General features: G+C 35.0%; 1 protein-coding gene and 1 long non-coding RNA gene across 2 annotated transcripts in view; one reads left to right on the top strand and one right to left on the bottom strand.

The window, feature by feature from the left end:
* Positions 1-24,981, bottom strand: part of LOC105398198 (transcription factor SOX-5) — a 203,626-nt gene that overhangs the window by 141,346 nt on the left and 37,299 nt on the right. The window lies entirely within an intron of this gene.
* On the top strand, positions 16,107-17,566 carry LOC125489494. The gene is made up of 3 exons (XR_007267044.1): positions 16,107-16,646; positions 16,827-16,947; positions 17,402-17,566. It is a non-coding gene; the product is annotated as an uncharacterized LOC125489494 (long non-coding RNA).

Below are 24,981 nucleotides of genomic sequence, written 5' to 3'. Positions count from 1 at the left end.
CTTGTTCTCTGCACCGTCATAGAAGAAACAGTTCAATCGCCATATATCAATCGATACAATATACTGATAGGTCTTTTATCGCCGTCGGGGGAAGATAACACCTCCGAGTAACACAAATACGTGTGCTTTTGAAATTTTTATGTGCAACTTCGAAAGAAAACCTACTTTAGATCTATTTTTCTTTTTAGCTAAAAAGGTATTTACATTATACATTATACATTTAATAGATGGACTGTTACTAAAATAACGGCTTACGTTAATATTATAATGGCTATAGAAATAATATTAAAATATACTGGTCCATTTATAAATCAATATTGATAGTTCTGTAACAGACCTATAGAATAAACTTAAACTCTCTAAAACGGTAGCTTCAACATCGGAATCGTCTAATACAGCGCTACCTAGATTCCACCAGAAAAAGTTTAGCTATTGGTAAAAATGTAAAATCAGGTTTTAGTAAATTTATGAAGGTATAACACACGATTATGCTAATATTACGAGGATATTATAACGAAGGCCGACCGGTGACATTGAGTCTAGGCATAACAGAAGACAGTGCCGTTGACCTAAACGCATGTATATGTCGCAGCCGGATCGTATAACCCGCCGTATTACATGACGGCTAGCCGCATTACAAGACAGGGCCGCTTTGTAATGCGGCGGATCAACGTTTAGCCGTATTGAATACGGCTGAATGAAAATGCGCCGGATTGAATTCGACATCATACGTCATTCAATACGGCTGGCCGTTATGCAATACGGCGAGAGATTAGCCGCCGCTTTGAAAGATTTTAGTTTAGATTTTTAACACTCGTGGCGCTGCTTGACATAACAACAATAATGACGTGGGATACAGATATTTGATGATGATTAAAACGAAGAAATCGCGTTAAATATGCTAGTAAACAGTACTTCAAGAACAATTTTCACGTGAAATTAAATAATTTCTATTCCAATCAATGCGGTACAGTGAAAAACGTACAAAACTTATAACGCACATCAATCAGCTAAAGTGACCATGGATTCTGCTGGTCGGCGGATTTCCAGATAATACTACTGGGTCAGAAATGTCAGAAATATAAATGTGGCCAGCAAAGGTTATTTGATCTTGAAGAGACTGCGACGAGGCAAACGTAGAGTGGGACGCCCTCAGACTAGATGGGGTGACGACTTGCGAAAGGTGGCTGGTTATGATAGGATGTGGAAAGCTGTAGATCGCATCCAGTGGCGTGCTTTGGAAGAGGCCTACGTCCAGAAGTGATGTTGATGATGAAGAATAATAATTCCGAAGATCCTACAATCCGAGTAGTGCCCAGCATGAACAGTATTTTGATACTTTAATGGAAGTCCATATGATAGATTTACTCTATTATGATTACAAAAATCCTTCACCTGTAATGTCATGCTTAGTATGGACATGGTTACCCTACAATTCAGTAGTAGTACGATGCGGCTAAACGTGGGCCGCCGTATTGAAGAACGTATTGAAATGACAATGCGGCTAAACGTTGATCCGGCGCATTACAAAGCGGCCCTGTGTTGTAATGCGGCCAGCCGTAATGTAATACGGCGAATTATACGATCCGGCTGCGACATATACATAATTTACAAAAAAGAACTATTTTTAAATATTGTATTGCAAATTGCAATGAAGTTTTGACTGTAAAAAATTTCATCATATTTAACGCATGCTGGCTCTTAAACTATCCAGTTAGGTACCTATATTTGTAACCCTTTTTTAGCCTAGGGTCATCATGTCTGTATAAAAGTTAATGAATATTATATTATAATATTGTTTATCTTAACTTTAAGGAGGTACTTACATAAGGTTAATGTACATTATTCTTAATAATACCATGAGTATATTGGAATCAATGTTATATTACAACGGTATTTGTTATTTTTGCTAGATCACGTCACTTTGAAACGGTACATTTTGAAAATAGTGTTATCTATTATATTTGGTTTTTACATTTAGCTCTTATCCTGTTTTGACTTCATATTTAGTAGGAGCTTGCAAATAAATTCAATATTGTAGTTAAAATGAATGTACAATTATGTATACAACGCCTATTTTAAATACAATTTCGATCGATAAATTAGCGCTGTGGTTGAGTAGGACTTTAAGTTCATGCTTACGTAGAGTTACATGTGAAACTGCATCTTCAGGTAAGCGTCCACAATTAATTTTTAAACGAAATTAGTACATTTGAGTCCACATCATCCCCATTGCTAACACCGTTTCTCCATACATTTATGATCCGTTTGGTCCGTACGATACTGATCGGTGAATGCTTACCTTTAGTGCCAATTTCTCCATTCTCGCTTAGAGCATAACCAGGGAGTAGTGGTTAACATTTCACATATCTGTCATGAATTTCATATGGAAATGACGTTTAATTTATAAATCAATCCCTGTCGGTTAGACAACCGACAATGAAGAAATTGGCACTTAGGCTTTCAGACTTCTGCTCCGTTAGATACAAAATGTATTTTCGCCTCAGCGTGTGTGCTTCACAAAGCCGTGTGCGGTTTCGTAATTAGCAAATGGCTAAAGATGGCTGCTCGATACGCGCAACTTTTTGTATTTTTCTTTACTTCACCGTCGCGGTGAAGTTTCTAGTCGCTTTGCTTGTTTTACTCACTATTGGCAACGCCACGGGATGTATTAACTGTGATTACAGCTCTCTGTGAGGAATAAGGGGATTCTTAGCTTAGAAGAGACTAGAGAAAACGTTCCTGTGACAGAGCACCAAATTACTTAATATAGTTAATTAGCCTATTAATAGCCTTATTTAAAATAAGCTTTTATTACTTATTTTTCATTTTAAAAAGCCTTGTTATTCAATGTTGAAATCAGATCTTAGACATTTAAACGAACAAACTACAACGCTAGTTAAACCACCAGTAAAACCAAACTTAACGATTACTAACAAAATGCTTTGTTAAAATTATCATGCCTTAATTAAGTCATTTATGGACTCTAATATCCTATTTAAGTTGTTCAGAGTTAACTATTTCATCGTTTACTTCGCAAACCTACGTATTTTACGAAGTTGAATTGTTTTTAAATTGATTTTGAAATAACATTGCTTATTCGGAGAGTTTTGTCGTTTTCTGATACTATAAAGGTACTGTAAAGCAACGATATTTTAATACAAACTATAGATGGAGAGTCAGTGCAAAAGAAACGTCTCAAGAAATAACATCCCACTTCTACCATAGCTCTGAGCTCTTCTTCTGAATTACTTCCGTTAGAATATTAGTGACTAAATTCATTGGTGCATCGGTTGTCATTAGGTTGAAGTTAAAGAGGTTTGACAGTAAACAAAATGCTGGCAGTTTATTGCTTTGTTTTTGTATGTGACACAGCATCTTGTCCGTGTATTGTTAATCTAAGCTTCACATAGTATGTAATCTTGTAGTCGTTTTAGGAATGCATCTCTGCTCAGAATCATCGGGGCTCAATTTACATATTTTTGAAATCGGAATTTCGTTATTGGGCCCTAATAAAAACGTAATCACAAGAAAGCCGCTGGATTAATTCATTAATACATAAAATAATTAATGTATAAACTTATTGATAATCGGGCGGTTAAAAAGTACTTTGAGATGTTTAAGATGACTTTGGATTTTATTATTTGTCGTTAAAATATCGTCTGCTTGCTATAACAGGTATTATTCAATTAATAACCCTTTGCTGCACTCAGTTTCAGACTTATACCTAGTATTATATGAAAATTTTAGAAAAATAAGTAATAAAAGTTAATTTTAAAGATTGAATTTACCATTATTGTAAGATGTTTGTATAGTTTGGTCTCTGGTCATAGAAGGGCTATTGTCGAAATGTAGTACCTGAAAAAAATAAAAACAATGTAAATTATATCTATTCTATTGGTATCATAAACTAACATGGAGGCGATCATTCATCATCATCATTCATCATCAGCCAATAATCATCCACTGCTGGACATAGGCCTCTCCCAAGGAGCGCCACAATACTCGGTCCTTGGCCTTTCTCATTCAACCACTACCCGCCACCCGCCTAAGGTCGTCAGTCCAGCGGGCAGGAGGGCGTCCCACGCTGCGTTTGCCTGTTCGTGGTCTCCACTCGAGAACTCGTCTACCCCAACGGTTATCGGTTCTTCGGCAGATATGACCAGCCCACTGCCACTTCAGCTTGCATATTTTGACAGCTATGTCGGTAACCTCATTTCTGATACGATCTATCAGAGAAACCCCAAGCATAGCTCTCTCCATAGCACGCTGAGCGACTTTAAATCGGTGGACCAGTCCTACCGTCAGTGTCCACGTCTCTGCGCCATACGTCATCACTGGCAGGACGCACTGGTTGCAGACTTTTGTCTTCAGGCTCTGAGGAATGGCCGAGGAGAATATGTGACGAAGTTTCCCGAATTACCCTTAATAACATTAAAAAAAAAATCGTTTCAGTCGTTTGGGAGCTACGCTACTACAGACAGATACACAGACATGTTAAACTTATAATACCCCTCTTTTCCCGTCGGTGGTAAAAACATATGTAGTATACGTTATCGTTATACTGTATACCCTTCAGCGACACAACACCACAGAGCCTCTCATTCCTCCACGTTAATCCAGTTTAGCAATTCGTCATTTTGTATCAGTTGATTGCGGAGGATCTCTGAGGGAATGGAATAATTCCATGCAGAAGAACTTGGTATTTACAATTGATAATCGCTAATCAAAGTATCCTTTGATGTGCCGTGTAAACACGCTGCGGGTGCGGTCCCGTTGGGCTTCAGGACTGGACCCTTACGTTTAAAATTAAACTAAGGGTGACAGAACCTTTATAATAAATTAAATCTATTGCACTTTTGCTTTGACAGTATAGTAGTATACTGACTCAACAGGACAGCAATATATTAAATTGCGTTTAAATGTCAGGTGCAAGGCACCCTAAATAATATATCCTACTTAATTCAACTATAATATTATAACTGTGAAAGTTAGTATATATGGATGGTTGGATTGATAGATGGAAACGACTGGACCAATTTCTATGAAATTTGGAATGACACCCTGAGTTCATACATATGCTATGGCGAGAAAACATTTAACATTCAAGATTTCTAATTGTCTATAGATCTCTAACGGTGGGCGAATACGAGCTGAGAAAAACATTAAAAGTATGGCTGATGTTATAAAAGTGTAAGTAATAAAATAATAAATGCTCATGTTTACTCTGTAATTTTGAAATTCAGAAAATATTCATTCATACAATTCATGGATAAAGTCTATAGTTTGTAGAGTCGAGGCCAAACTCTGAGGGTCCGTGCAAAAACACCATTTTCAAAGCGCAATCGATGAGAAATCACTCTGAACTCTTAAACAGAGGATAATTTAAAAGAAAAAAGCTTAAAAAGTAAAACGTCACAGAACAAAGGATGCCGCCGCGTTGGCAAAATTCACAGTTTACTATGGCATCCGATAAACCAATAACACGCACGCTGCGCGCTAAGTGTATTGGCCACTGGAGAGACCACACTGGACATTAAGTATGTTTATTGTCAGATCAAAATTTCTGAATTGGTTCTAGCAAGGTAGTTCCTAAATAGTCCCAAATGTGATTGAAAAATCATGATGCTTTACTTCTTTCAATGTTTCATTTCAAGGCAATAAGCTGTAAATCAAAAGTAATTTTACATTTGTATAATGTACAAGAAAGATGAAATCTTAAATTCAATCCAATTTTATTTATATTCGTTATGTTTTCTTAAAACATATTCTTACAACCACAAAAAAACAAAAATCCTAGTCAGCCCTAGTTGTTCTACACGAGTTTAGAATCTTTTCACAATTTATAAGTGTTTTCTACACTCAGTTATAAATCGGCTCAGGCCAATCCTCTTCGCGCGCACTGCACAAGACAATGTGTCAAGATGAAAGGCGCCGCGGACGGGCCGCCATTGTGGCCGGCTCGTTAGCCCGCGATTATCGTACCAAGATTTATTTTAACGATTATCGCTTAAACTGCGGCGGTAGCAGCGGCCCCGGTCCGAACTAGACGACGAGGTAGGTAACTCAGTGTAGACAAAATAGCTTCAGATAAGTCCTTCCTGAGTGGAGACCACGAACAGGCAATCGCAGTGTGGGATGCCCTCCTGCCCGCTGGACTGACGACCTTAGGCGGGTAGCCCCAAGTGGTTGAATGAGGAAGGCCGAGGACCGAGTGTAGTGGCGCTCCTTGGAGAGGCCTATGTCCAGCAGTGGAGCGGATGATTATTGGCTGATGATGAAGTCCTTTCTGGTCCCACATCACTATAAAATTTTGAATTAGTAAACTAAACTGTAAAGGTGTGTTTGGTCCAATAGGGTGTACGAATGGTCCTATGGTGGACGAAAGCAGCCCCCTCGAGCAACGTACACCTGAAGGGTTAGCACGGGGCTCAATTAAGACGTGACAAAATTTTTGCACATCGCGCAGCAAGAGCGAGCACGACGGATACTACTTTCACGTGTATATGCGCCCCGTGCTAGCACTTCTGCTCCTTATTTCATACGTTCGGCCCAATCTGGGCTGTCAGCGACTGATTCTAATCCAATGACAAAGGAATAAAGAGAGGACATGGCATATCCCGAAAAAAATGCGCTTACCTAAACTTTGGTTTCAATTAAAATGGCGGCGGTTTCCTTGAAAAATGTAAACAAACAAATTGTTTGACAGCTGAAGTACCTTGTGTTTGGATGTCAATCAAAATGGCGACCGGTCGCAATGTTGTTATTTTAGGCAAAGACAAAACTACTGTTGTCCTTTTTTACGTACGATAACACCAATAAGTTAAAAAGAGACGACGATATATTTTTAAGTACCGATTTTTATGCCAGGTCCTCTCTTTATTCCTTTGTCATTGTTCTAATCTGACTGGCCAATCCTTTCATCACGGTGACAAATCTTAGTCCAGCTAAGTGCTTGTCACCGGCACGATAGGAAGATGAAGTCCATAATTGTAGTTACCAACGTCTAATCTAAGCTTTTGTGTGAATGCAGCTTTAAGTCATAGTAAAATATCGTTGTCAATCAATAAAGTGATTGTTAAAGGTATGGTGAAATAGGCATAAAGAGTAATGGTAAGCTGGGAAAATAAATAAATGCATTAAATTTCATTTAGCATAATCATCACATACAGAAGTTACGAAGATACTAATAAAATTTAATTGAACTTGAAAACCCCGGATCCATAATTTATTTTAATAACCAAGCTATTTTAAACGATTAAAATGTATTATAATGTATTTGTCCCAGTTTTGGACCTATTTGTTGTAAATAACTATATAAATTATAATCAACTGAATAAATAATAATAATATGTGGGGACATCTCACACACGGCCATCCGACCCCAAGCTAGGCAAAGCCTGTGTTATGGGTATCGGACAGCTGATATATCTACACAAATACATAGATAGATGGGTTAAATATAAATATCAACACCCAAGACCGAGTACAAATATCTGTCTTTGAACAAATATCTGCCCCAGCCGGGAATCGAACCCGGGACCTTCGGCATAGCAGTCAGGGCCACTAACCACTAATATACCTACCATTCGACCGTTTATAATATATATAAAAATATATTTATACTTACTAAAAACTACACTACTAACGTTTGGCCATTTGTTGAAAGATGTATGTCATACCTAAATACATGAAAAATAGAGCTCCTACAAACTATTATAGAATTAATTACCATACGTATACCTACCTACATTTGCAATATTTGTATATTTTATCAACATAATACATAAACAGTTAGACTACCACATTTTATTGGACACCTACAAAGTGCCACTATTCATAAATACATAAACATTTTTTTAATATACTTACTTACATAGCGATCTTATACTAAATAGTATAATAAATTGCTACTAAATTTCGCAACTTTTGACAACTTCTTACAATGCTTTAATTTAGCGAAAAGTATCAAATTTCTTCACACTGCAATTTGAATATTATGGTCATATTTATAAAATGTTTTATTGAAACTGTAAATTTTAACTTAAGTTTGATCCTATTTTGGAAACGTTATTTTACAACTTTTCTTAAATGGATGAGGCGTGGAGAGGTTTTCCAGTAGACATTGATATTTTTATAGCTTTGAAATAAAATATTGATATGCTACGGTTATTCAGTAAACTGTGATGTACGAAAGGGGCATCACATCACCGAGTGACGTATCATCAGTACCCTGACATACGTTCGGGGGAACCTAGATAGTCAGCAACTGACAACTACGACCACTGAACGGCCAAATCTATTAGGTATTAGTCCATCTACTATTGAGGTCCCGGGTTCGATTCCCGGCTGGGGCAGATATTTGTATAAACACAGATATTTGTTCTCGGGTCTTGGATGTGCCCGTAAAATGGCAATAGGCTCACCCCCTATTACATTGGGACTAAACATAACACTGGCGAAAAGTGGGTGCAGCAATGCACCTCTGCCTACCCCGCAAGGGAGTACAGTAGTACAAGGCGTGAGTGTGTGTGTGTGTACTATTGTTAGTCCAGCTCTAGTGTTTGTCACCGACACACTAAAAAGAAGAAGAAGAAGTAAATGGAGACAATGAATCTGAACTCTCACCGCTGCACCTGTGGGCAAAGAAGCCTATCTAAGGATGAAAATTGTTATTAATTAATTTAAGAATGAGCTTACTTGGAACCGGTTACACCCGGCCGTTCCCAGTGGGGTGCATACCATGAGCTCCTGTTTTAGATTCTTCTGCAAATCTAACATTTATTTTTTTATTATAAAAGTTTTTAGTTACTAAGGCGTGAGTGCGTGAGTTTTTTTTTTTTGTGTGTTTTGTTTTTAGTTACTATATTTTATGGCGCTCCGCTCACTGCTAGAGTTGAGGCGGCGCCGCCGCGTCGCGAAAATTTTGTGTGGAGCGCCTGAAATGTACAACGAAGTGACATGTACAATATTTGACATGTTCATTGATTTTTTTGTGTTACAATTAAAGAGGTGTAGCGTAGGTTGGGTTAGCTTTAAGATTCACCAAATTGTATAGCCATTACAGACCAAAATTGGACCGTTCATTATTGTCACCCGTAAAACTTTATGAGTGGTGCTCCAAACTTTTCGTCACATAACCGTTTTTGACCATAATTCTGAATAAATTATTATAGGTATCTAAAGATAATTAAATATAAATAACGAACGGATCCCACGCCAATTATTTTTGTTTCAACCTGTTCTGAACCACTTTTGTAAATTTTATAATGCACTGACGTGATAGTTTTATGTCTAAATAAATAAATAGTTCACAATTAACACTAGCTCGCTATTTAGAAAAATGCCATGTTTTTATCGCGTCCAATAAAATTAAGATATTTTAGCATTACTTTTATGTGTTTCTCGCATCTCACAGCATCCAGAATTTGGATTATAAAAAATGTTACTCAACACTTTATGTTTGCGGTCACCGTGGCTATTTAAAAGGCGGTATTTTATAAATTCACACATCACTTTTATATTGGAATGTGGTTTTGTTTTACGCATTTCCGGACGTTGTACACATACGACGAAGACATAATTAACTAAATCATACATTAAAAATGCGAACCATTTAATACTTTTCAATAGTTTTTGCTACTTAAATATAATATGGTTTTGATTTTCAATCAACGGTAAGGGAAGCGTTAGTAAAAAAACTATTTTTAAACACACTGACATCTGTCTTTAACAATCAAACCCTGTAACATTTCGCTGACAGAGTTCATGGTAACCCCCCGGCGGTGCACAACAAAGCGATTGTTCCTGGCGGATGACATCCACATAACTTACACACGCATCCATTACGGCCCCACTAACGACGGCCCACTTAAGGCTTTGATATTTTTAACTGAAAGCCTGACGATTGAGAAACGCTTCATTGTGCTCAAGCCTTTAAATGGACGGCTAATTCTGTAGGCAGTTCCTGGGAATAAATCTTGCCTAGCGCAGGCTTTACTTTGTTGCCTTCCGTTAGGAGTGGAAGTCAGGACGTGTAGACGCCATTTTGAATCGTGAGTTACAAAATTATTAGTTGCTTTTAATAATTATAATTAATCACGGGTTTTATAATGATTGTTTATCGATGTATAAAACGACATAGTGAGTAGGTTAAAACGAAAGTGTATAATAAGTTATATCTGTTTGCAAAGTTGGTGTGAATCGTTTTATTTTGTCAGACCCTTTATTCACCCTTGCACATTTTCAAATCTGTGATAAACCATTTTTCCCACCATTTGCAACTTTCAAAAATCTATTTCCTGTCTGGACTCACTTCCGGTCATGGCGCAGTCTCGTTTCCGTTGTTTCAAAAAACCTATTATTTTCCTGATAAAGGGCGTACGAGGGTAACCATGGTTTACTGTGGAGTTGTGGACTGTGTCAGTCTATGTGAGTATGAAGGTTTAAATTTACAGGTCAACATGTTCATTTGACAAAGCGAATGTGAAAAACGGAGACGTTTAGTGTCTTCTTCGCAGTATATTATGTATAATGTATACACATAATGTGTAGATTTATGTTCTTTATCTCCAACGGCCTTGCCCGCGGCATTGGAGGCTTTCACCCGATCGGCTTATAATGTAAAAATATGCTATAAACCAACTAAAATGGATGCCACATTATAAATAGCCCATTCCAAATATATTACCATACTTATTCAACTAACAAGTTTCTACTAATCAAAAATACATATTGTATTTTACACTACCACCCGTGGCTAATCTTAAACGATAACCAGTAAAGGCGACAAATTACATGTATGTACATATTTGTAATCGTTCGATATTTGAAATTACAGCCGATTTTAATGGACGCATTCGCTGTGTTTTGATATCCACCAAATTCTTACATTTAGTTTGCACTTATATGTATTCGCGTACGTGTAATTGTCCATTTAACATCATCAGTCCATAATCATCCACTGGTGGACATAGCTTCTCTAATAAGTCTAAATATCGCGAATAACCAAGTATCGCGTAGGTAATTTCGTCAGATCTGAAACAAATTTTCCATTAAATAAAAAGAAAAAAAATCTAAACTTCTTCTTGTAATAATCTAATAACCACTATCCTCTTGTATTCACAAGGCATTGCATTCATAGACGCCGTGTGACGTAGAATAATCAATATTACCGATGGGGGTCTTTTAATTAAATGATTTCCTTTGATTATATGAAGCTGTTTAACATATAAATTGATCACAAATAGTAGTTATGCGGCTTGAGTTATGCCGCGTCAGTCATAGGAAATTCGATATGGAAATTGTTGTCTTCACAGTTAGGAAATTATTCATATTATCATGTTATCTTAGTTTTAATTAACATAAAGAACTGTCAAAAGATTTTTATTTCAGCTTGACTAATACACTCGTTGTATGTATTATTTTTAAACGTGTGAAAATCCATATTTGTGGTTAAAATACCGCAACTATTAGACAAGTATTGGTCAGAATATTCGGTAGGGCTAACAAATAGGTAATTATGACTTTTTCCAGTTCTTTACAGTGTTGAGGTTATGACATATAATTATGATACCTTTCGCCACTGGAGCCTTTATAATACTGAAACAGTTAACGAAGAGTTTAGCCGATAATACAACGGATTATAATATTTAGCAGATCAAAACCGGGGATTATGATATCAAACATGTTAATAGGAACAGGCGGCTACTTCACAACACTAGAGAAGGGATTGAAACACAAAAATATCATAAAACATAATCATAATAATCCAGATTATTGGTAATATACGACGCATAAATTTCACTAATCATACTGATTATGACAAGCTTAATCAAATCAGTATGTAAAACCAATGAATTAAATACGTTTAAAACTCCAAACCAGATATTCCATCTGCCTCGCTTCTTATTTTAGAAATATATCATTAATATTTATTTGTTACCATTAACTTTGTTGACACTGAATTTAAATTAATCATTAGAAAAAGAATTCTTTTATGGAAATTATATGGCGATGGGTTAAAAGTCGGCTGCAGATGATAAAATTGATAACGTCGTGGATCGGTTAAATTTATTAAAACTATACTTAGGTACCTACAAGTTATTTATAGAAAGAATTTCAGAGCTAGAGGTAAACGTTATTAATACCCAAAATAAATAACCCGTTGTATGTATATACCTACGTGCTTTCTGCAATGACATTAACTTTTAATTACGAAAAAGAGCGAGAAACATTATTAATTGTTGGAAACACAATTGGTTGGTAGCAGTTAGTTGAAAATTGAAATAGAAAAATATTACCCCATTTCTGGAAAATACCCTTTGAGTATCAGTAACAGTAGAGTAGTACATTCCTGCATTTAAGGTAAGAACTTAAGGTTACGACTTCAAACAAAACTTGATACATGCTTGACCCTAAAAAAAACAATCTCATTTGTTAGCTCAAAGACAGCAAAATCAATTTCTCATAAAAAAAAAACTACACGAGACCACAAGAGGTCACATACTTTACATAAATGTATATTTAATAAGCAAACACTTCAAACTGTAATTTCTTTCTGTGACCAGTGTAACTTGAGCTGTGGGGAGCTACAGCTTGTTAGGAAGTTGTAGTGTTTTGCGTAAAACCACGGGTCAGGGTGTGGTCGGTTGTGATAGACAGAAAGGCGCGGAATGGACCTGTGAATATTTTACGAGAGCTCGCGGGCTACAGTCGGCCATTGTTGCTGACGTCACGGGGAAAATATACAAATTATTTTGTATACTTACTACTTTATTCCATACAATTTTACACCATACGTTTAGGGGGTGCACGACATGAAACTCTCCTCGTACCGATTTCTTATTCCTTATACAGGATGTCTAAAATTTTACGTAGCTGAGAAGGGAACATAAGGGTAACAATCTCACAAGATCAATAATTAAATAAAAAAAACCTACCCAAAGAAAGGGGTTTCTGCTAATAGGACTGTTAATGATAAGGGCGGACTTAATACTTGTAGCATAATAAAGGATTAAATAAAATAAATGATGCAACCGTAACCGTTTAAAATTCAAAATAGAGCATCTTCTCCTACGATGCGCAAGTCGACAACTTGTCAACGCAGTGGCTTTCGAAAACAAACAACAATAGAATGCCTCTTTCCATACAATATCCTTTGTCAACCTTTATATCAGACTGTCAGACTGAGAACGGGGTGGAGTCGAAAGAGCGACTTTAAAACTCTATATATTTGGATTATGGGTAAGTACTTAAGATTTGTCTGGAAGCCATCGCTGAGCGATGGAGTCGCTCATTTTTGTTTTATACAGGAGGTAGCAAAAGTGATTTACCTATTAAGCAGGAAGGGGGGGTGACTCAGGGGAGATCTCTCAGATTCTGACCTGATTTTACAATCTATTTAATGTTACTAAACTATATGTATATATAGGTATAGTTGTAAACTTAACATATACTTATTATATAAAAAAAAACATTAATACTTACTTACTCGTATTATGGTCTCTAATCTACCTAATAATAAACACACAAAAAAAACAACAAATGCAATTTTAAAATCACATAAATGGATTAACAAATAATGAATCTGGTTTACAAAGACTAAAATTTGCACATACACATCACATTAAATATTTGTAATCATCAATCAATTTTTTATCTGATCTAGAATAATCTAGGTCCAGAACTTGATTCTTAAGAGCTAGATTCAGTGTTTTATTTTAATAGCATTCAAGCCAATGTCGTTTGTCATCAAATATATTTAATAACCCACCTTCTTAGGAGCATCACTATTCGAAGAAATAACACTTAGTTTAAAAAAAAACACAGCCAAAGATTGGAAATTCCATAAAAAAAACATCTTGGTTCACCGTCGTATAGAATGATAGATAGAGGATAGACTAAACGGTACTTAACACCGGTATGTACTAGACACGGCACTAAAACCTACCTAGATGATAATGTTATTTTATTAAATACGTCGATTCATCAACTATATTCTCTACAACACTCGACTAGCATTCATAGAAATAAACCCGCTCGTTTTATGTCAAGGTCCATCGTATGAATGTATGTACGTATGTATGTAACTGACAACTTAATTTAGAACCGCAAGTGCGTATCTGCATAATCTAGTTTAAATTGTTTTTTATACTACGACTATTCAACCCAACGTTTTAAGATATCATGGCACCTAGAGAAGCTTATATATAGGTACCTACATAGATTACTACACCTTATATACTACCTCCTGCCATTGCTGTTCCATAATACCTAAATATTATGTCACTGAAACTTTTTCATTATAGTGAGTGTAATATAACTACAGTGTGCAATTTTATCTGTTACCTACACATCAGCAGGTCAATGTAGCCGACATACTGAGTACTTTCACTGTCACTGAACTGAAACAATGTCTGAAATCGAGAAAAAAACAGTTGTTGAACCCTAGCTGTGAAACATAATATTAGGTATCTATCTACAAACATATTTCTTAAAACAAGACAAGGATTTAATCTGAAAACCATGTATTCAATGAATTGTACTAGATGGAAAAGTCAATAGATACACCAACAGGAAATAAAGAAGCTGGCAACCAAGTCATTAGTATTTACAACGGATATTATGTGTCCGATTTTGATAAGAATCATTTTATTTATTATGCATATAAACAATTATTTAACAAAGATTAACTTGACTAATAAGAGTAGCTTAATTTATCTAGATTAGTTAATATTACATACTGTAATGAGTGCCTAAATACCAATAGTCTAGAACTTGCAGTGAAATTTCGTATAGTTTTAAAGGGTCACGTAAGACAATGAATATCTATTTAGCTATAATACAGCAGCCGGATAGTATAATTCGCTATATAACACAAAACAGCGTTTTATAATATAGCGGGTCAATAATTAGGTAGCCAGATTAAATGTTCCTCCAAAATCCGGAATGCATACGCCAAACGTTATTTAATGCCTATAGATAGAATAATTAAAGGTGGAAATCAATTAAGTATAGATTCTTACGCACAGATATCATGAGTACGCATAAGTTGGTTGCCATCAGGTGAGTGTACACATTATAGTCAGTATCAGAGGAGACATTTCCACTCAATAAATTAACATATCTAAAAGGTTTAAAACTAGTTTCAAATTCAATAAAACTTAAAATAAATAAGTGGGCTACACCATTTTCATTTATCATTTGGACTTTCTCACGGTCTGAAATTACATAGATATTATAATTATTTCACATTGTGCATTTATTATGTGATGAAAACACAAAAACTTATTTATGAGAACCATGAAATTGACATTTAGAAGCATGTTCACCGAATGATGCATTAATTGGTACGTAGATATTTTATCCAGACGAATATTTGTGAAAGTACGGTGAGGTAATGACATAATCTGATCATGAATTAGGTACCTATTATCAAACAAACATCAGTTTTGCGAAAAGAATGATGTAGTTGTTCCTCTATATAAAGAAATATGACAACTGTTATTTTTAACGAAATAAAAATATCTGTGAGTGAACATACCCTGATGGAATCTGATACCCTGGATATAAGGTAAGGTCTAAGCGGAGAATGCGGAAAACTACTAGGCACGTAAAATTTTGTTATGATTATTGATTAGGTGGGACAAATTAATTAACATCAATCTAAAAGTAAATGGGTTTCCGAAAATATTTTTATCATATAGTCTCCAATAAGTTCCTGTGCTGCAAGTTAAGGTGATCTGGCGCAGTTCAGACCTGCTTACGGACACAAGTGCACATTGTTCCTGCGACACGGACTTATGTCTCAACTCCACATGCACTAACAAGGCTGTTAATACCTTACCAGTGACCGGTTACTGCCCACTTTACCTTGTAGTCACTGCTTGTTACGTCGTTCTGATATTAGCTTTTGCAAATTTAAAAGGGCGTAATGCGAATTCAGTCTTCGGTAACTGGATTTGAAGTCGCAAGTTCGGTTGGAAGGATTATGGTTTTTATGACTTTAAGCGAGTTACTTTGTTAGTGAGCATTGTTGCAAAAATTGATTTACGGTCGGGCTAAATCTGACAGAAACAGTACAGCATAAGTGAGATTTAATATTATATTGGTACCGATTCTGAAGGGCACACTTCCTAATTTTAAAATGAGCTAAAATCTCTAAATTTAACTGACAGCGCTAATTTTTGCTATTCTGAAGGCAACGATTTTAACGGCCAACTAAATTTAATAGGCTGATTTGACGTCTTTAAAATGAGTGTTCCCATGCTTAGGACAAATACCAAATGATGGCAGCGAAATATAGATATCATGGAAATATAGTCGTTATTTTATTTTTTTAATCTTAATTTACTTTAAATACATAAAAACATGTTAAAAATATATTTAAAAATATACTAAATGCATTTACAGCCTATTATTGTCGTGAAAAGCATAACTATTAGTGTTTCCAATGTGACTCATTATAGGTAATTTAGAAATAAATTACTGGCAACCCCAAAAAAATACATTGACTTTTTCATTGTTTTCTTTCTCCGATTGCCGGGAAAAAATTCGATGGTGATAAATACGATACGAAAGATCTTAAATTATCCGTGATAGCTACTTGCTTACAAAGGTTTTCATTACACAAGTTTTCCTATAAGGTAAGCCATAAACATAGTGAAATGTATAAGTACATGTAACTTGACGGATTCGTCTTTGGAATTCGTGTTGATTGTTACGAAGATTTTGTGCAAATCCATTATATAAAATGAGAAATTCGCACCTTATTCATATTCTGCTTATTCGTGTATATTTGCTTACGAAATATTTTATAATTTCAGATGCAAACATAACCTTAAAACATCAGCCAGCAAGTTATATGAAACACAACACCTGCATCAACAAGTATGAAAGGATCCAGTCGCATTCCCGTTCAGACTATCTAAGTTACCTAAACAGAAGGTTAGTATTTATACTTACTATGTAATAGAGTGAAAAAAAAGAAAAACCTATGTAAGTACTTACTTACAAAATTTACAAAATTAAATGATTGAGTGTTAAAGATACTTAAGTACTTCAATCTCTCTTAGCGGTGAAACGATTCATCATCAGCCCATAATCATCCACTGCTGGACATAGGCCTCTCCCAAGGAGTGCCACAACACTCTGTCCTCGGCCTTCCTCATCCAGCCACTACCGGCTACCCGCCTAAGGTCGTCGGTCCAGTGGGCAGGAGACAATTAGCCAGTCTCATTAATTGTCTACCGCTGATTGCATCAAAGTCTATCTTGGTACCAACCTACCTATACATACAGTTTGTTTTATGCAGTGCACTATGTGATGTAGTGAAAAATATTATAAATTATTCAATTTAGTTAATGTTATTCATATACTTATCATATTATTATTGTTACAGAACTAAATTGAAACCCAGGAAGGATTATAAAATCTTGTCTTCTCGAAGCGAACTCTTCCAAGACTCGTCAGTGCATATGATAAACAAGATTATTATATTTCATACAAAGGAACTTTGATAGATACATGTGACTATGTTATAAAATGAAATAAAGCTTCTCTAAATTGTGTTACTTTCATTTTCTAGTTGTAATAAAACTTAGTTGGCAGTGAATAAACTTAGTTAGTAAAGATAACAAACCCCCTCTATTAATTATTTCAAAGATTGACTTTTGGTTACTTTAACAATGCAAAAAGTTTTATTGCTGCAACATCATAACCATTAATTTGTTTGGATAGAGGGGAGATGACCTGATCAGTATAGGTTCCTATTACTTTACTCTTTAGTTCCTGTTATGATAATCATTATACTTAGGTAAGAATACTCAAATTGAGCCAAGTACATCTACCTGCTTTATTATTAGCTAGTTAGAAAGATATGTACTGATCATAATCATTACAATTATTAAGAATTAGCCCTACTGTTCATCTTATCATAGGCAACAGGATTTTGATAGTTAAGAAGTTTTGTAGTAGGTAGGTAAGTAAGTAGGTACTTTTCTTTGAGAAGATATGTAGAGTCCTATGATACTTACATAAGTAATAATAAAAAAACCTACTTACCTAGGTACTCACCTCTATTTCAGTAATCAAGATAGGTAACCTAAACTTAATGATTCCTCCTACTTACATACCTTTTTAAAGTACCTACGTAGCCTGTTGATTGTAAGCAACTTCTTACCTATACTTAGATACATAGTTTAATCCATTTTCAGGTTTATTTTTGGTTTATAACAATATTTTAGGTTAGTAAATAGATTAAATATATTCTACCTGTACACAAGGAATAATTAAGTTTTATTGTACCTACCTAATAAGGTACTTACATAAGGAAGCATCCTATCAACAAGAGCCCTACTTTGGTTGATTTTCGTCACAATTTGTACTCTCAGGGTTGGTAAAAATAACACAAATAAGGGGTAATTTCACATATTTATTTCTCCATAAAACAGTACACTTATATCACTGAAATTTGCTTAACTTACTTAAGGAAGACCTAAACTCCAGATTAAATCCATATTTATGCACCTACAACAACGATTTCCCATATATTTCACGGTTTTACTTTTAGAAATTTTAGTATAATTTTAAGAGGCACCTTTCCAGACCCCTTTTAAATTTAGGAAGAAAGTTGCTAATTTTACGTTGACATCGCTAAAAATGCGACCTTCAGAATACCAATTCGACCATCTAACCTAAGTTGAATAGTTTTAACGCTGTCAGATTCAAAATTTAAAGTGACGTCTCTAATTTTGGAGATAAACAGTGCCTTCAGAATGCCAAATAAATTTAGAGGGAATGTAAGCGTTTTTTGACAGCGTTAAAATTAGAATGTGCCCTTCAGAATCGATACCATTGTTAGTTTACTTGGATTGTTTTAAGTGTATTATTGTGGGAAAATTTACAAATGCTAAGTAAATTTTGCTAACGATAGTTTAAAAAATAAAAAAAACAAAGTCAATTTAATAGCACACATGAAGCTTGCTTGCGATTCTTTAAATTGCAAGGTATTATTTTTTTTCTTTCCATACAAGATAACATAAACATACGAAGAAGTACAGTCCAATAAAACTATCAACAATCACCCTGTGACTACTTAAAAACCGGTCACTGTACGAAGGCGAGCGACTTTGATGCAACCGTAGAAAATATTGTGTGAAACCAATCGTTACATTACTATCAATAGATTCTAAATTGTAATAATGGATGTATTGGCAAATCAACTGGACCTGACTTTAATTGGTATATCGTAATGTGTAGGTAAATCTGAAGCCCCTACTGTGAGAACATTTAGTAAAAGCTGCACGGTTTCGTAACGTTTTGACCACTGTGTTTATCTATTTAGACTTTTTAGTTTGTTCCTTTATATTAAAATAAAACTGGTTCAACGTAACAATATCGTATGGTATAAAATTATCAGCAAGTATCTAATATTCCTAGTTAGTAAATAAAATACCTACCTACCTACCTTATGATAAAATATAAACGCATGATTACACATTAAAATCTTCCAACACTAAAAACTCATTATTAAAAAAATAAATGCGAGAGATTAATGAACACAACAATGTAATAGTATGATGTTCGTGTAAGTGTAAGTACTACGTACCTATGTATAGTGAAAACAGCAAATTAATTCATAAGTCATATGTTAAAGTATCAAGAGTGATCGATCAAGGCGTCGCTGCAACAATAGCGGCAAGTCTCAAGATTGATCGAGTGTCGCCCACGCGTCATGACACTCAAGTGATAACATCACAGTGTATTTCATATCTGTACGGACACTAAACATCTAGATCAATGCAAATTGCGGTAGACAAACTTTTGCTACGATTTTTTGCAGTAATTTTGTTAGCTATATTAGAATTATCTCTGTTAAGATAGAATTACGGTTTATATACGAATGTAGCGGAGAAAGATGATTCATCAAGTTTTTATTAGTGTAACACTTTTATTCTTTCGGAAAGTATTTATCATCGAGCTGTCATTATGGTGCTTTCAATAAATAAATGACCAATCAAACCAATAACATCTTCACTTGCAACTTGGCTTAGAATAGCTTGCAACTATTGCATCCAATAGCAGGGGGAAACCAATTTAGTAGCAAAAGTGTATTAAAGGATTTTCACCTTAATATACAGTTTATGGAAGATCTAAGACGGTCAGAATGTTATGTTGGTTTAAAAGAACAATTAAACGTAAGTAATTCTTCATAATGATTGACAGATGATGTGTCTTCCATGTGCTTGGTCTGTCTTCGATGAAAATTAATGGGTTGTTGGTTTTTTAAACTTGTGGGAACTTCAATAAAAATCAATACTTTAAAAAAATTGTGGCACTTTTGATACATTTATATACAATTTTTACATAGTTGAGCGAAAAAAAATTCTTGCGGTAGTTAACCGGGGGTAGATATATTATTAATATTAATATCTTAGTACTACGTCGTTTCGGTGAACCAACTAACTATAGATGAGCAACATTGAGAACGTAACTAGTAAATACCCACCTATATCAGAGCAGGCGCAAGTTTGCCTAAAATAAACCAACAAAAGTAACTGTTTAACTAAAGACAAGAGAAAGCCACAACACCTTTTTTTTAAACACGAGTGAACAAAACACAAGAGCACTCGACAATTGGTCTCAATTACGAAACATGATGACAAATCTTTGGAAAAGCAAACACAGCCCTACTAAACATGGTCTACGAAGCAAGTAAGTTGACAATAAAAAACCGAATACATAAGTATTAAGGTATTAAGTAGTGCATAGAAGTAAACAAATTTAAAAATTTAATTGTCTTTTTGAGCAAATCATTGGCACCAATTCTTAATTTAAAATTAACCTAATGTATGCTTAACCACAAAAGCTAGCCACAAGTAAAATACATATATGATATTAAGCCTCTGGTCCTAATACCGGACTTCATTTTTATACGTAAAAAAAAAACAGTAAACTTTTTTGTGGTAGTAGGTACCATGTACATTGTACAGTAGCAAGCATCCACTAAAACAATAAATGAACGCATCCAAACATATTCCGACATCTTCGACCGCTCTTGAGGATGCCACGCAGTTGTCATACGGCAAACAGTCCAACTGTTGGTCGCTAATCAAATAGAGCTTGGTTCTTGTGTACGGAGTTCCGGTGGTCCATTGTGTGGACCACGGACCACCCGACGTCGCTTGGTTTTGTCCGAGCTGTTAATTGGCTGCGCTGTGTCTCGCATTGTGAACGCACCTGTACTTTACGTTCGAAGTCTATTGTGTTTGCACCTAAGTGAGTATTGAGTGTATAGAAATTGCTTTCATGACTTGCTGGTAAAATGAAAAAGGTTTTCAGTGTTTTTGTTTTCTTGCTTACTTCTAGAGGACGCCTAGTACCTACATACTGTAATATTTGTACAATAAAGAAATAATTAAATAAATAAATAAATAACTGTAGTAAATGTTATTTCTTTGTTTTAAGAGTTACAAGCAATACTAATAATGAAATAACACAAGTATAGATTATCTACGTAAGTATTATGATTATTTTCATGATTTCAAAGTTGGTTCCATACCACACACCTTCGTTGTATTCATCTGCCGACGTCACGATACGTTCACTTATAACATTTCACCCAGTTGGTAGCTACTAGCTACATTTTTTATTACAAATCATTGTAGGTATACTAGTTTATTCTCATCTCATTTTATGGCCAAAACAATAATTGAAAAGCACTCTAACCCGTCTGGAAATCAATTTTGATTCTGATTCACATGTTAACTAATCTAAATATCAATTACAGAATAATTTCGAGTAGGTTATAAATTTCTAAACGGTTATCGTATTAGCATTCCACAACTAAAACTAGACACAACCTATTATATAAAATAACAATCTAATACGTGTAAAAGCGTAAGTTCACAACATAAAGTCGACAAGGATTGTACCCACTTGATCTTAGTTGTTAAACCATAATCCTAACTAATCCTAACTAATATTATAAATGCGAAAGTAACTGTGTCTGTCTGTCTGTCTGTCTGTCTGTTACTCTTTCACGCCAAAACTACTGAACGGATTTGAATGAAATTTGGTATACATATGGTCTAGACCCTGAGAAAGAACATAGGCTACTTTTTATCCCGGAATTCCCACGGGAAAACTTTTTAAGGGGAACAGCTAGTTAGGTAATATTTTGTATGCTGGCTAATATTCAAGGATTAATTTTCATTTCCATACTGTACGTGAAGTACCTTTATCATGTAACGGTCAACAACTAGTTTATTATTGTAAAATAAAATTACACTCGTTTTTATGTTTGCGTTCCGCTCATGTAGATGCATATTAGGAAAACGCGATAACAATATAAATAGCGATTCAGAAGAATATAGTAGAGATTATTAAATATCTTCTATAATAAAACTTGCTGTTATACCATAGATGATAAAGGCACTATCATTCTACGCAATATAATTCTATATATACTCGTAGATTAATAAAATTTTAAGATTTTGCCTTGTCTTTAAGCTTTTATTTTCCATCCGAGGCCCAAAGCTCTAGTACAAGGAGTCTAGCACCAGCAGTCGACCCCAACGGGTCACTGACTATAATTGATTTACGTTTGCTCGCCTCTCCACATTAACATAAGATAATGCTTAACCTCTCACCCCGAGTTTTAAGCTCGAGCGTTCTCATACGCCGAGACAATGGATGGCTGCCAACTGATGCTCCTTTCGTTTTTTATTCCACGCTACGGACTGGACTGGTCATTCGGCCAGTAAGTTTTGGGCCATTGGGTACTGGAGATATAATAGTTAATGTATATAAAGAACACTCAAGTTATTAACATTCAAACTTACAAATAAAACTTCTATGCAATATAGGTGGTTATCGCTAAAAGCTACATCTTACAGGCAACCTTACGATCTAGGGAGACAATTGAATACTTACAATGAGGAAGTTAAAATAGTACAACATTAGTGTATATAACTAATGAAAGAGGAATTTAGTACCTACTACAGAGGTTTAATACCTACTTATGTCAACATCACGAGTTTTATCTTTAAATTACATTCTACAAAGGTATTTGATGAAATTAGATTTACCAGGGAAAAGTTATTGATGAAAAATGTAAACAAATGATGTCCTCTTCGTCGTATCCGACAACAGCGACTCTTGCTACACTCTGTTATGTGCTCTTATGTGGCTGGCAAGTCCGAACTTCGTCTTGAACACCCTGTCACAAATGATATGAGAGTCATAATGTTACCTCGTCATTGGAAGGTAAGGCTGAAACTTCTTAGTGAGAACTATAATCATTGATCATGCCTTATAAGGCAAATTCAAGTATGAACATAAAAAGTAACTTTATATTGTTACCAACATTTAAGTCGTCAAGATTTGGAAGTAAAATTTATTAAAGTTAACTGTTGATTTATTATTCTAATCTCGTATTTTATTTGAGTCAACCTGAGTATGATAATACCTAAAATAGTAAAACAGGTGTTTCATTTCATCACGTCATTATAACATTATTTAAATTATGCAATATAAACTTTAATGTTCTGTTTCGGCGTTAGTTATACAAAATTGGTACTTTCCATTGATAATTGCTCCCAAATACCTATAAGTACTGAAAAGTCTATATAATTATTAAAGTAAAATACTCGACAAATTAAGTAATCCTTAGAATGTTATTTAATATCGTCATCAGATCGGTCTCGGCATCGGCCCTTAGCTGTAATAATTATCGTGAACGGTAAGTAAACTACGAAACGTTAAAGATACCTAATACGAGACATGAGTTTTGCGCTCTCATAGCGGCCACTCTTGGAACTAAATATTTGAAACATTCCACTTTTGCACTCCATGTTTTTTTCCTGTTAAGGCCTTTTATGGGTAATTTCTGTCACAAAACGTAACGAGAAATTTAATTTTAACTGTAGGTATTAACTTGTATCGATCAGCAGGTACCTACGTCCTCTACAGACGGAGCTAAAAATAAAAATATTTAATGTGTCTAATATGACCTTTTCAAATTGCATCACTGTTGTAAGTTCTAATGTAAATAATTGCTGCTGTAATCACTGCAAACTACCTTTCACGGAGGTTAGAAATGTACATGGTGTTGCAAAAATAACTAAGCTTAAAGGGGGTAATTCTTCTAAACTAATTTTCTTCTACAACTTTAAAAAATCCATGAAATTTTATTTGCATTTCCACAGAAACTTTGTTGGTTTCGTGACTTTTTATTATAACGAATGATGATCAATTTTTTTCGCGAATTTCCAAAAGCTGTAAATTAAAAGTTGTTCTGGATATTAGCTGAGAAACCCCTTTGGGGTTCGAATACCATTTTTCAACATCCTATATACAGGGTGTACTTCAGAGTATGTATAGACAGCACACACACTGGTCAGATAAGGAACAAAAAGCAACTTGATATGTCCCGTTCCTTACGGTCCTAGACTCAAAGCCCGCGCACACAAAAGCCTTGTGTTGCTTCCGTTAAGCCTCCGACAACAATGGAGCGGAATGATTGCGCGTTTTATTTGATAATCTAATTGTTACGTGCTTACTGACGTGCCCACTGACCAGCTATGGAGGAGGGTTAGCAAAGAAGATAAAAAGATAAAGTGGTTTTAAAAATAGTTAGTTAGTACTTTCATAGAGCAAAAAAAAAATGCCGGAGCTCTTTAGACACTCTTTAAGTTTCAGGCCTGAAGATATACATAATAATCATATTTTCATGATTGGCATTAGTAGCCATTGCAGTGATTGATTAGTGACATCTGAGACCCGTTAGGCTAATGGTCAGCACATATGGATCTTATACAGTGGGTTGATTATAATTTGTTGTTTGAGATGACAACAAATTATAATCAACTTTAACACTAAAGAAAACTAACAACCTATGTAGGTATGCGTTTAAATGTCATTACATAAATAAATAAAAACGGTAAACCTACTACTGATTTCAGTACTCACTACTGTAGG

The sequence above is a fragment of the Plutella xylostella genome, chromosome 14 (genome assembly GCF_932276165.1).
Source record: "Plutella xylostella chromosome 14, ilPluXylo3.1, whole genome shotgun sequence".
NCBI classification, from domain to species: Eukaryota; Metazoa; Arthropoda; class Insecta; order Lepidoptera; family Plutellidae; genus Plutella; species Plutella xylostella.
Note: the sequence above shows the minus strand (reverse complement) of the source record. Positions and strands in the feature narration are given on the sequence as shown.